A 14,531-nucleotide genomic window follows, 5' to 3' on the forward strand; every position below is an offset into this window, starting at 1 on the left:
CTTCAATTATGAAAGATTGTTTTGCTGGGTATATAATTCTAGGTTGACCTTTTTTCCCTCTTCAATACTTTAAAGATATTTCTTCACTGTGTTTCAGCTTGAATCATTTCTGATAAATCCATCTCATTTATAGTTTGTGTCTCTGTAAGTAATAAATATTTTATCCTTTGACTGCTTTTAAGATTTTCTCTTTTTTATGCTTTTATGATTTTCTCTTTTTGCAGCTGTAAAAAGAAAAAAAGATTTTATTTTTTTACTTCTTAAAGAAATTTGATTTTAATGTATTTTGGTATGGTTACTGTCATATTTATTGAGCCTGAATTTCTTTGAACTTGGATCTATGAGAATAAAATTTTCATGAAATTTGGAAAAATTTTCAGCCATTTTTTCCAAAAAAATATTTCTGTTCCACATTCTTTCTACTCTTTCAGGGATTACAATTACATATACACTAAATCCAAGTTGTTTAACATTGTCCTAAACTTCACTGAAGTTCTGTTTATTACTTCAGTCTTTTTTATTTTTGTGTTTTATCTTGGGTTACTTAATTCAAGTTCACTAATCTTTTCTCTTTCAGTATCTAATTTGCTGTTAAATCAATCCTTTGAATTTATCACCTTCACACATATTTTTACTCTCTAGAAATTAAAAATGTTTTTTATATCTCTTTCAGTATCTAATTTGTTGTTAAATCAATCCTTTGAATTTATCACCTTCACACATATTTTTACTCTCTAGAAATTAAAAATGTTTTTTATATCTCCATGTGTTTTCTTAGCATGATCACTTTTTCCTTAACCTTCTTGAATGTACAAAGTATAGTTATAATAAATTTTAATGTGCCCTTGCCTATTGATTCTATAATTTTCATCATTCCTGGATCTTTTTCTATTGATTTATCTCCTCATGTGAGTAATATTTTCCCACTTTTGTAAATACTTGGTAATTTTTTATTGAATGACAGACTGTGAAATTTTCTACATTCAGTTCTAGATATTTTTATGTTTCTATAATATCCTTAAGTTTTGTAAGGGAAAAAAACTCATTCAATTTACCTGAGATTGTCCAACTTTTAAAATTAAACATTCTTCATCCTGGGAACATTTTCATTCAGGGTAAACTGGGACTGCTGGCCATCCTAGTCACTTGGAAAAACTTTGAAGTTTTTGTGGCTAGCTTTTAAGAGATAGCCAGAGCATCATTATCCTAGGGCTAAGTTGTTCCACTATTGGTGGTAGACATCTGACTTTGTTTGGACATATGTTCATCTACCCTCCCACAAAATCAGTGCTGGATCCTGATTAGAGAAAATCAGTAATATATTTATAAAATTAATTCCTGTTGAGGTATACAGCTGTAAATCAATTTTTTCCCCATTGCTATAAAAACATTATATATGTATGTATATTATAATGCATCTATTTTTATGCATAGTTATAGTGGTTATTATTATTTGTTTTTTTATTAACATTTATATATACATAGGTATTATGTGGTACATATATTTCGTTCACATCTGCAGCATGTGGAAGTTCCTGGGCCCAGGATCAAATCCACACTATGGTAGAGACCTAAGCCACTGCAGTGACAAAGCCAGATCCTTAACCCACTGCACCACAAAGGCACTCCTTAAAGGTTATATATTAATGGTTATTATTGCTTTTTGCTATTTTGACACTAATGTCATGGACATTCTTATATAAGTCCTTAAAGGCATGAAGTTTATTTTTTTCTTTCTTCAAATAAACAACTTTTGGCTGGTTTGTCTTCTGTATATTGTAGTTTCCTCTTTTGTTATTTTTTCTTTTTTCATTTTTAAAATGAGTTTATTCTATTTATATAAATTTTGGTTTATTTTAAATGTTTATATTTAAATATATATTTGCTTCTTAATATAAACAGGATTTCCATGATCATTTGACAGTTTCATCCTTTAACTATCAATTAAAAATATTGTCTCTAGGAGTTCCCATTGTGGTACAGTGGAAACGAATCTGACTAGAATCCATGAGGATGGAGACTTTATCCCTGGCCTTGCTCTGTGGGTCAGGGTTCTGGCATTCCCATAAACTGTGGAGCAGGTTGCAGATGTGGCTCAGATCCTGGGTTGCTGTGGCTATGGTGTAAGCCAGCAGCTGTAGCTCCAATTTGACCCCTGGCCTGGGAACTTACATATGCTGTGGGTGTGGCTCTAAAAAGCAAAAAAAAAAAAAAAAGAATGAAAAAAGAGGTTGCTTCTGTTCTCTTTTTTAATTGAATTATAATTGACATGTAATACTGTATTAGTTTCCATTGTACAATATAAATATCACATATTTGTGTATATTTCAAAATGATCACAATGAGTCTAATTAACATCTGTCACCATACATAAATACAATTTTTTTCTTGTGATAAGAGCTTTTAAGATCTATTCTTTTAGCAATTTTCAGATATGCAATACAGTATTATTAACTATAGTCACCATCTGTACATTACATCCTCATGATTTACTTATTTCATAATTGGAAGTTTGTGCTATTTAATTCCTTTTGCCCATTTGCTCACCCCCACATCCCCTACCTCTGGCAACTACTAAACTGTTTTGCGTACCTATGAGTTCATTTGTTTTATTTTGGGTTTTTAAATTGCACATATATGTGAGATCACATGGTATTTGTCTGTCCTTGTCTGACTCACTCACTTAGCATAATGCCCTCAAGGTCCATTTATGTGTTACAATATAAATAATATTGCAGTGAACATGGGGGTGCATATATCTTTTTGAGTTAGTGGTTTTGTTTCTATCTCCATTTGTATTCAACAATGTGATGAACAGGCCAATAAGGACAGTAAAAATATATAAAAAAGAAAAAATTATCATCATCATTTATCATGTAAGTTATACTGGCCATTTTTTAATTTTTATATAGGCTTACTTTGGTGATACTGCAAGTTCAACTTTGCAATACAGTGAATATTGCAATAAGCAAGTTGCACGCTTTTTTGGTTTCCCAGGGCATATAGAAAAAGTTACATTTACACTATATTATAGTCTATTAAGTATGCATGCAGTAGGATTATGTAAGAAACGATGTACATACATTAAAGAATATTTTATTTCTGGAAATATTAATTATCATCTGAGCTAAAGTCCAGAAAGAAACTTTGTAGAATGTAAGAACAAGAGGCAGGGTCAAAATGGTGGAGGAATAAGACATGGTACTCAACTTCTCCCAAAAGCACATTAAAAAAAAAAAAAATCGGAGTTTCCGTCGTGGCGCAGTGGTTAACGAATCCGACTAGGAACCATGAGGTTGCGGGTTCGGTCCCTGCCCTTGCTCAGTGGGTTAAGGATCCGGCGTTGCCATGAGCTGTGGTGTAGGTTGCAGTCGCGGCTCGGATCCCGCGTTGCTGTGGCTCTGGCATAGGCCGGTGGCTACAGCTCCGATTCAACCCCTAGCCTGGGAACCTCCATATGCCATGAGAGCAGCCCAAGAAATAGCAACAACAACAACAACAACAACAAAAAAGACAAAAGACAAAAAAAAATCTACATGTAGAACAGGAGGTATAGAACATCTATAGAACATAGGGAGAAGACTTTAAACCTCCAAAAAGGGAAAGAAGCCCTCCACATAACTGGGTAGAGTAAAAGGAAAGAAAAAGAGAGAGAGAAGAAGAAAAAAAAGGAATTAGGATGGGATCAGCAGTCCTGAGAGGGAGCTATGAAAGAGGAAAGGAACCCGCACCGTGGGGGCTACCTAACTGATGGGGAGATCAGCCAGGATAGAAAGGGAACCTCACAGCCTCTGAGAAAAGCACCTGGCAAAACTGAGGAGGGTAAAGCAGAGACAGAGCCACACAGACCCTCCATCAGTACCACTGCCCCCACACACCACAGGTTGAGACACTCAGGTGGAGGCTGGGTGCTGAGACCCATATTTGGGGGTCAGTTCTGGGAAGAGTACTATGGTTAGCTATGTGGAGACAGCCTGAGAGGCTATGGAGTGGCGTGCTACAGGCTAGGAAGCAGAATGCCACAGCTGCAGGAATGCAGGAGGAGGCCTGGGCCCATAGGAGAAGCAAGGTACCATTTTGGGGGAGGGCGACTGGGACCACCATAGGAATATTTTCCTCTGTGCATGCATGGTCTTTTAGGCGGTGGTAGGATGCCTTTTGAGTGGGCTTTGGGCAGCAGGGACAAAGTGTCACTGCAATCTCAGACTCCAGAGGTGGGCTGCAGGTGCTGTCTGTTTTCTATGGGTCTGTAAACAGACAGCACCTGCAGCCCCAGTCACCTCTGGGGTCCTTGCAATGGAGGGCACTGCACTCTAACACCATCCACTGTGGTTCTCACTACCCTGGGAAGGTACATACCTTGCTGTTGCCACTGCCAAAGGCTCTGGGCCCTGCTTGCACCTCCCTGAGGGTCACTGTCACTTCCCAGGGCCCTGCCACCAGGAGCAGCCTGTGCCACATCCCTATGGGTCCTTTCCACTGTCAAGGGCCCAGTAACCAGGCACTGGCTACAGTCCCTGCCCACACCCTCTACCAAGGAGATAACAGCCTGCACACACTGAGGAAAGAGACAGAAAGCATCCAAACTGAAAGCATCCAAACCAAAAGCATCCTTCACACACACATGCACACACATGCACACAAATAGTAAGCCCTCACAAACTGCCCAGGGATGCTCTCCCATATAAATAACTATACAAGACTATAGTAGTTGTTTTCCCTAAATGCACAGAATAAGAAAAATATAACAAAAATGATGAAGCTCAGGAACCATTCCCCAGTAAAAGAACAGAAGAATTCCCCTGAAGGAGCCATCAATTAAACAGACCTCTGCAGTTTAACAGACACCAAGTTCAAAAAGGAGATAGTGAAAATTCTGAAGGAATTAAGACTGCATATGAACAATAATGAAGATTACTTTAGAAAGGTACTAGAAAATATAAGGGGGAGCCAAGGAAAATTAGAAAATTCATTTGCAGAGATGCAAGCTGAGTTAAAGGCATTGAAGAGCAGAATGAATAATGCAGAGGAACGAGTAAGTGACTTGGAAGATAGAATAATGGAAATCACCCAATCAGGACAGCAGACAGAAAACCAAATGAAAAAACATGAAAACAATATAAAAGATCTATGCAATAATATAAAGCAGGCCAATCTATGAACAATAGGGATTCCATAAGGAGAAGAAAAAGAAAAGGGGATTGAAAATATATTTGAAGAAATTACGGCTGAAAACTTTCCAAATCTAAAGGAAACAGGTATCTAGATACAGGAAGAACAGAGGGCTCCAAAAAAGCTGAAACCAAAGAAACCCATCCTGAGGTCTTTTTTATAGTATTTTAAAAATGGGAAAGGTTAAAGAAATGAGAAGATTCTAAAGGAAGTAAGAGGAAAACAAAGAGCTAATTATAAGGGAATTTCTATAAGGCATTCAGTTAATTTCTCTACAGAAACAGCACAGGCCAGAAGAGAGAGGCAAGGTATATTCAAAGTTCTAAAAGGAGAAAAATATGCAGCCTAGAATACTCTACCCAGCAAGACTATCATTTAAAATAGAAGGAGAAATAAAAAATTTCTCCAAAAAAAAACAAAAAATAATAGAATGCAGCAATACCAAACCCATTCTAAAAGAAATACTGAAAGGTCAATAAACAGGAAAGAAGTAAGAAGATATAGGATGGAGGAAATCACAAATGGAAAGTAATTACTTAAATAAGCCAATATACAGATCTAAAAAAAAAAAACTATTTGTAAAAGTGATGATAAACACAAGGAACAGCAAAAGGATAAACATAAAGATGTAAAAAAAGGACAACAAAATCATAAAATGTGGAGAAGGAAAGTAAGAAAATCTAGACTTTTTTTTTTAGAATGTGTTTCAACCTATATGAATATCAGGCTAAAGCAAGCAGATATAGGAAGAGCTTAACATACTTGAAAGACAGGACAACCACAAACCAAAAACCAAACAATACATGCCCCAAAACTAAAAAGAGGACACAAGCATAATGTAAAAGGAAAACATCTGACAACAAAAAAAGAGAGAAAGGAACAAAGGAGAAACATAGAATCAACTGGAAAACAAGGTATAAAATGGCAATAAATACATATTTATCAATAATTACCTTAAATGTCAATGGACTGAATGCTCCAATCAAAGATAGTGTGGCAGACTAGATAAAACAAAAACCAAAAAGTAAGAGGCTACAATAAATATGCTGCCTATAAGAAACTCTCCTTGGGGCTAAGGACACATATAAATTAAAAGTGAGGATATGGAAAAATATATTTCATGAAAATGGAAATGACAGATAAGCAGGAGTCACACACAATATTCATATCAAAGAAAACAGACTTTAAAATGAAGACCATAAAAAAGACAAAGAAGGACACTAATGATAAAAGGATCAATTCAAGAAGAGGATATTATACTTGTCAATAAATATTTCCCTAATATAGGAGCACACAAATGCATACAACAAATACTAACAGACATAAAAGGAGAAATTGATGGGAATGGAACAATTGTAGGGGAGTTTAACACACAACTCATATCAATGGACATATTTTCTAGACATAAAATCAATAAGGCAACAAAATATAAATGACACAATAGAATATTTAGACTTAATTGATGTTTTCAGGACATTACATCCCCCCAAAAAACAGAATAAACATTCTTTTCAAGTTCATATGGAACATTCTCAAGGACTGACCACATACTGGGGCACAAAACTAACAACTATAAATTTAAGAGTATAGAAATTATTTCAAGCATCTTCACTGACCACAATGGCATGAAACTATTAGCCATAGGAAAAGAAATGAGAATAAAACTGACTATATGGAGACTAAACAATATACTACTAAAAAACCAATGGGTCAATGAGGAAATCAAAAGGGAGATTAAAAAGTACCTTGAGACAAATGATAATGAAACACAACCACTCACAATCTATGGGATGCCACAAAAGCAGTTTTTAGAGGGAAGTTAACAGCAATACAGGCTTTTTTTTAGAAAAGGATAAAAATCTCAAATAAACAACTTAACCTACCTCCTAAAATAATTAGAAAAGGAAGAACAAACAAAACCTAAAGTCAGCAGAAAGAAGGAAATCATAAAGATCAGAGAGGGAATCAATAAAACAGAGATTCAAAAAACAGTATAAAAAATAAATAAAACCAAGAGCTGGTTCTTTGAAAGGGTAAACTAAATTGACAAACCTCTGGCCAGACTTACCAAGAAGAAGAGAAAGAGAACCCAAATAAACAAAATAAGAAATGGAAAAGGGGAAATCACAATGGATACTACAGAAATACAAAGGCTGTCTTTTTAATGATAGTATACTAGGAGGAGTGTTTTTGTTTGCCTTCCTTGCTATTTTAAAAGTAATGACCACAAAGTGTACATATATACAATGGAATACTACTCAGCCATAAAAAAGAACAAAATAATGCCATTTGCAACAACATGGATACGACTGGAGATTCTTGTACTAAGCGAAGTAAATCAGAAAGAGAAAGACAAACACCATATGGTATCACTTATATGTGGAATCTAAAATATGGCACAAATGAACCTACCTATAGAACAGAAATAGACTTAAAGACATGAAGACCAGATTTGTGGTTGCCAAAGGGAGGGGGAGAAACTGGGAGTTTGGGGTTAGTAGATGTGAACTATTACATTTAGAATGGATAAGCAATGAGGTCCTGCTATATAGCACAGGGAAATATAACCAATCACTTGTGATAGAACATGATAGAAAGTAATATAAGAAAAAGGGTATACATGTATGCATAACTGGGTCACTTTGCTGCATAGCAGAAATTGACACAACATTGTAAATCAACTAAAATAAAAATTACAAAAAATAAGAGCAAGAATACGGGAGGGAAGACATTAACTGGGAGAAGAATATTCTTCAATTTTTAAAACATTTAAAATAAAATACATATAAGATACTATATGATGATGTTTTGATATACATATATTTATTTAAATAATTACTACTTTCAAGCTAATTAACACAATCATCTTCTCACCTAGTTATCTGTTTCATTTTGTTGGTTTTTGTGGTGAGAGCCTCTGAAATTTACTCTCATAAAATTAAGGTGGCAAGTGAATAAATGAATAGAAACTGCTTTCTAGGATTGGTGAAAGATGAAAGCCCAATGGGTTTTCCAACAAAAGTAAATCACTTGAGCTGTAAAAGGCCAGAATCTTAGGAACTAGAGATTGTTTAAAAGGTAAGATGGGTAATTAGGCTGAAAACAAGAGGATGGCTGAAAGTCTGTTTGAGGAGCACTTACCCCAGGTTCCTCTCCTAATAAGAAATGGGAGGTTTTCTCTCTAAAGAAACTGAAAGAGCGTTGGGACTTGACCCTGGGTACAACTGAGAGAGTAGGCTAGTTGGTGTGATCAAAATAAAGGAATTAAACAGATGTCTTCATTGTGATCCTGAGACCCTGTAATGGGGTTTTGATGTTTTAACTTGACTAGCCTGAATTTCCCTTCTAGTAGTTTCTTGTTGGGGTGGGCTATGGGGCACAGCTGGAGGACAGTCATGACATGGCATGAACACACCTTCCTCCAGTTATAAAATCAAACTCTAATCTAGGTGCTGTTGAGAAGATATTTTGAAGATATATATAAAATCCCTAATCCACACACTTTAAGTTTATCAAAAAAGAGTTCAGTAAGTCTACTTAACTAGGGTAAGCCCTTTAAAAGAGAGTTTAGGACTTTTTTGGATAAAAAGACTCCAAACATTTGCTATCTTTTCAATTGTTTCTCTCTGCCCCTGGATCTTCCTTCTAGACTGAAACGTGTGGACAAAAATTTCAACCTGTGCCTCTAGGGTTCTAGCCTAATCATAATCTTCTCTTCCTTGACCCCATGACCTTTGATCTTTGAATTTGCTTAGCCAGCCCCAATAATTGTGGAAGCCAATTCCTTGTACTAAGTTTCCTTATATAGGCACATACAGATTGATATAGATGAAGACATATCTATATCCATATCATATACTTAATCTATATTTAGATCTCTTACTGGTTCTGCTTCTCTGGTTGAAACATGACTTATACTGACCATTAATATCCTTCTAACATAGCTTCCAGAATGCCAACAAGAATATTTGGTACTGCCGTTTGTGTGAGGAAGAGTGTCTCCAACATAATTTCTTAGTCCTCTTGTGCTCTACAACAGTCAGACTTAACAGTCAATAACCCTTTTCTCCCCAAAAATGTCTTTGGTCAAAGTTTATTTTACATTAAATCGAAATGGACTGTCAAGAATCAGAAGACAATTGAGGAAATGGAATGTGCGTGAGGATTGTCCAGAGAGAGTAATGGAAACATTCACATCTTTTTTTTTTTTTTTTTTGTCTTTTTGCTATTTCTTGGGCCGCTCCCGCGGCATATGGAGGTTCCCAGGCTAGGGGTTGAATCAGAGCTGTAGGCACTGGCCTACGCCAGAGCCACAGCAACACAGGATCTGAACCGCGTCTGCAATCTACACCACAGCTCACACCAATGCCAGATCCTTGACCCACTGAGCAAGGCCAGGGATCAAACCTGCAACCTCATGGTTCCTAGTCAGATTCGTTAACCACTGCGCCACGACGGGAACTCCACATTCACATCTTAATTGTGGGTGATCCCATGGTCATATGGGCACATACATTCACCAAAATTCATCCAATTGTATACCTAAAATTTTGCATTTTACTCTATATACTTTTATCTTTTCCTTTTAATGCGAAGAAATGAAAAGTAGAAGAGATTTGATAATATTAAATAGATATTGGATATCTGTTGTGGTTCAGAGTGTTAAGAACCCGACTAGTATCCATGAGGATGCACGTTTGATCCGTGGCCTCACTCAGTGGGTTAAGTATCTGGCATTGCCACAAGCCATGGCATAGGTCGCAGATGTGGCTCAGGTATGGTGTTGCTATGGCTGTGGGGTAGGCCAGCAGCTTCAGCTCCAATTGTACCCCTAGCCCTGGGCACTTCTGTATGCTGCAGGTGTGGCCCTAGGGAAAAAGAAAGAAAAAGAAAGAAAGAGAAAGAAAGAAAGAAAGAAAGAAAGAAAGAAAGAAAGAAAGAAGAAAGAAAGAAAGAAAGAAAGAAAGGAAGGAAGGAAGGAAGGAAGGAAGGAAGGAAGGAAGGAAGGAAGGAAGGAAGGAAGGAAGGAAGGAAGAAAGAAAGGAAGGAAGAAAGAAAGAAAGACATAGAAATTAAATCTAGGGCATTCAATTGAATTAATGGAATTTTTAGAAAAAATCAACAGAACAAAATTACAAATTAAGTTATTTTTGAAGGGCTGAAGGATTAAAAACCCCCAGGTTGAAATGGCTCCATTAAGAACACAAAATAATAAATAAGAAAATATCAGCATCCAGGCCTCATGCATTGATAATTCAGAACGTTAAGGATAAAAGATTTTAAAGCTCTCATAAAGAAAGGAATGCATCCAGAAAATGAATAATCATGATATTTCAACACAACTGAAGAGATAAAAGTGGAAGACAGTCTTCATGATTCTGGGTGAATTTTTTTCAATTTAAGGTAGGGATAAACCATAAACAAATTGTGAAAGGAAAAAATAAATACATTTTAGCTTAAAAAGTTATCAAAGTGTAGTTGCTCATGCTTCTTTCTCAGGAAGCTATCAGAGGATTTGCTTCACCAAAATAAGGATGGAAGTCAGAAGATAAACATTAAATAAGGATGCAATATATGGAAAGAGCTAAGAAATACCTAGATAAAGGCTGTGCTATGGCCTGGAAAGCTGGGACAAGAGGCCTGAAGGTTCAGGAGAAATATTTATATATTATAGTATGTATATATTGAATGGTGATACTATTAACTGATAGTATATACCATCATTTTAAGAAAGTTTAGAACAAAATTATTGGATAGGTACATAGAAAACTCAGAAAAGATATCAAGGGGGAAAATAAACAAACAAAAAAGAGTTCAGGAAAATGGAGAAATAAAGGGAATTTAGTATTTTCTGCCGTAACTGTAAAGAATATTTAAACAGCCATGGTAATGTATACACTAAATATTGATTTAGCCAAACTAATTTAATAACTCCATAGAGAAACTGAGTGGAAAAGTATGTACACATTTGTGTGTTGGGGGAGGAGGTTCAGCGCCTGATTTTTATCTTCCATCTTAGGGGTCAATATGTGAAGTCTAGAACTGAGGACCTGAGAAATAGCAATGCAAAAATGTCACCTGTAAGTGTGGGGATAAATACCAGAAGCAATAAGTGATAGAGCTAAAAGTAGGTGATTCTTAGGGACCAGGTCTTAAGGGTGAAGTGCCAAGGAATTGCAATTTTTCATTTTATTGAATTTTACAAAAACTTTTATGCAAATAAACATCAGGTGAAAACTAAGATAAGAAATACGGAAGGTTTTTCTCTAAAGATCAAATGTGATAACATGGTGTACTTTTGTTAAACTGTAATTTGTTGTTATCGTTGTCATCATTAGAAGCAACGATGGGCAGATCACTGCCATAGGAAGCAAGATAATGCAGTTGTCACAGTCCTGCCATTAACCACCTACCTGACACAAACAAGGCATTCATGCACATAAAACATCAGCTTATTCAGCTGTGAGGTAAAAATGTCTGCATGTCCACTCCATAGAGTTCTATAAAGCTCAAGGGTATGTATGTAAAAATATTTGACTCACTATAACTGCTGTTCTTCTGAAGGGTGATTATTATCATCTCCTAAGATCTATCTTACTAGATTGGATGTGTAGAGAATTTTAGACTAACTTAGACTCATATTTTCCTTTTTTTTTGTCTTTTGTCTTTTTTTTATGTTGTTGTTGTTGTTGTTGCTATTTCTTGGGCCGCTCCCGCGGCATATGGAGGTTCCCAGGCTAGGGGTGGAATCGGAGCTGCAGCCACCGGCCTACGCCAGAGCCACAGCACCGCGGGATCCGAGCCGCGTCTGCAACCTACACCACAGCTCACGGCAACGCCGGATCCTTAACCCACTGAGCAAGGGCAGGGACCGAACCCGCAACCTCATGGTTCCTAGTCGGATTCGTTAACCACTGTGCCACGACGGGAACTCCTAGACTCATATTTTCTAGGGAGATTCACTTCTGCTTCCTGGGACTGGTTGTTGGGGAGATTTTATTCATTCATTCATTCATTCATTCACTTCCAAAGGAAGTAAGAATGTAGGAGCGTAGGAGATGTACGACCCAGCCACCCTTTCTCGTCCTAACCCTGTCTGTCACCATCACTCCCTGATTAGCCAGGGTTTACTCTTATTGTCTGTATCAAGCAAGAAAATAAAAGCATAAATATTTAACCTTCAAAAAAGGGACTCATTTACTGGAAGTCTGACTGTATGAACCAGGGTTATAAATCTTTCTGAGGTATTTCAATATGCATAAGAGAATGAAACCACATGAATGAAGGAGCTTACTTTAACCTTTGATTGTGTAAAAGCATAGCCTTTTTTCCCCTCTTGTAAAAAAAGTGGAGCCTCTGAACATATACACTATTGTCAGACATACACAAGGAAATTTATCTTTTAAAGTGGCCCCTTTAAGTGTGCACTGAAATTTATATCAAATCTGTCAAGAAGCTGAAAGGAAATTATATTTTACAGCTGCCTATAGGTTTTTGTTATGCTGGAAGAGCATGATTTCACTTTGCTCACAATAGATCGAAAGGCAAGTTCTCATTCTTTGGCTGCCTGTCAATGAAAAAAGGGCAGAAGGGGAATCTTTAGGACAAAGATAGGTGACAGAATCCTGTAGACTGAGGTACATTGTGCTACTTATGTGTTCTTCTTGAGTGTTTACATTTAATTAAAGCAATCTGTTAATCAGCAAAGATGAATTCCTACTTTGTGCACAATGCTCTCTTAGATGGTAAGACGAAATTTAATCTAAGTCAATGTAGAGAAGGCAAAAATGCTTACAGACTCAAAATTGGGAACAAATACTAGATGAAGCTATAGGAAGGGTATATGGTATATGGGTTTTAGGGTCTTTTATGTGTCTCTGCTTTTACACTATATATTTTATTTAACCAAATAAATAAATTTAAATAAATTAAATTTAACCAAATATTTATTTATCTTCTCAATCCACATATGAGAATACTGAAATTCAAAGTTTAACTTCCCCCAAGTCACTGAATATTGAAGTGGCAGAGCCTGAAAGGAACCTTATTATTCTGGATCTCTCTTTTTTTTCTCCTACCTCTTGACTTTCATTTGGATTTATTTCAACACAGATTTACTGAGCACCTAATATGATAAGTCACTATGACTGGCCTCAATATTTGGAGTATTTTTTATTAAAGGAGATATTTTTATGATCATCTTATCAAATACTAATTTACTATATTGATGACCAGAATTAACTTCATATTATACTTTATTTAAGCCCTGATTTGGAAGACAGTTTTCCATCAGGTAAAACGGCTTATTATGCATTGTTCAAGTTTTAGATTCCCCACTCCTTTTCTTTCCCTAGTTCTCCTCACCTTAAAACATGGCACTCTTTACACTGTAACTCAAAACTCCACTCTGGACATCATCGCTGCCCTTATTCCCCAAATACAAGGCAGTACCAAATCTCATCTGTGCTGAATGGACCTGTCAGCTTCTCATCACATCTTCACCTCTGCTTCCTTTGCCTCTTCCCCAGAACTCTTTCCTCCAAGAGTCATAACTTTCCCACTTGAATTTTACCCTAACCAATCCATCTTCCACATGGAAGAGTTTTTCAAACTTAAACAATTCACTGTTTTGAACTCTCCCAAGGTTTCTTACTTTAGAATAATCTCCAAATTCTCTGCTGTGGGCACAAGGTCCTGCATGGTCTGACCCCTTCTGCTGTCTTCCTGTACCCCACATTCCTCACCCAGGAGGCTCTACCTGCACTGTTTCAAAGTGCCAGAGCATTTCCCTGCATTTGGGTCTCTACACTTGATGTTCCCTCTGCTGGAAATGCCCTTCTTCCTCCAGTTTTACTGAAGGGCTGGATCCTTCTTAACCTTCAGGCCCTCATTTGAATGCCATTTCTCAAGGAGACTCAAATTTCCTATGTATCGTGCCCCACCCCGTTACTCCATGTCCCAACTTGTCTTCATAGCCTTAATGACAATCTGTGATTAACTTGGTCCTTTGACAGTCATGGAAAGACCCTGTCTGCTACTCTTCTGTTATAGTTGCCACATGGAGAACAGTGCCTGCCCCCGAGGACTTATGAAATAAATATCAAATTAAGTGGATGCACGAACCTGGGTAGGTTTCTTTAACCATTGCAACTGAGAAGGATAATGAACTCGTGAGCTCCTTTGGAAGCTGACCGTATACTTACCGTGTACTCCTTTTTGATTTGATGTACAGGCTTTAGACCAGCAGGGGTGGAGATTGGCCCTTGTGCTTCTCAAAAAGAAAATGGGACGATCTGATCTGTCTGTGCTCGCTTCTGCTATCACACAGCTTTCACTAAGCCCGCAAGCAATTAGTGCCT

The sequence above is a fragment of the Phacochoerus africanus genome, chromosome 9, assembly GCF_016906955.1.
Source record: "Phacochoerus africanus isolate WHEZ1 chromosome 9, ROS_Pafr_v1, whole genome shotgun sequence".
In the NCBI taxonomy this organism is placed as follows: Eukaryota; Metazoa; Chordata; class Mammalia; order Artiodactyla; family Suidae; genus Phacochoerus; species Phacochoerus africanus.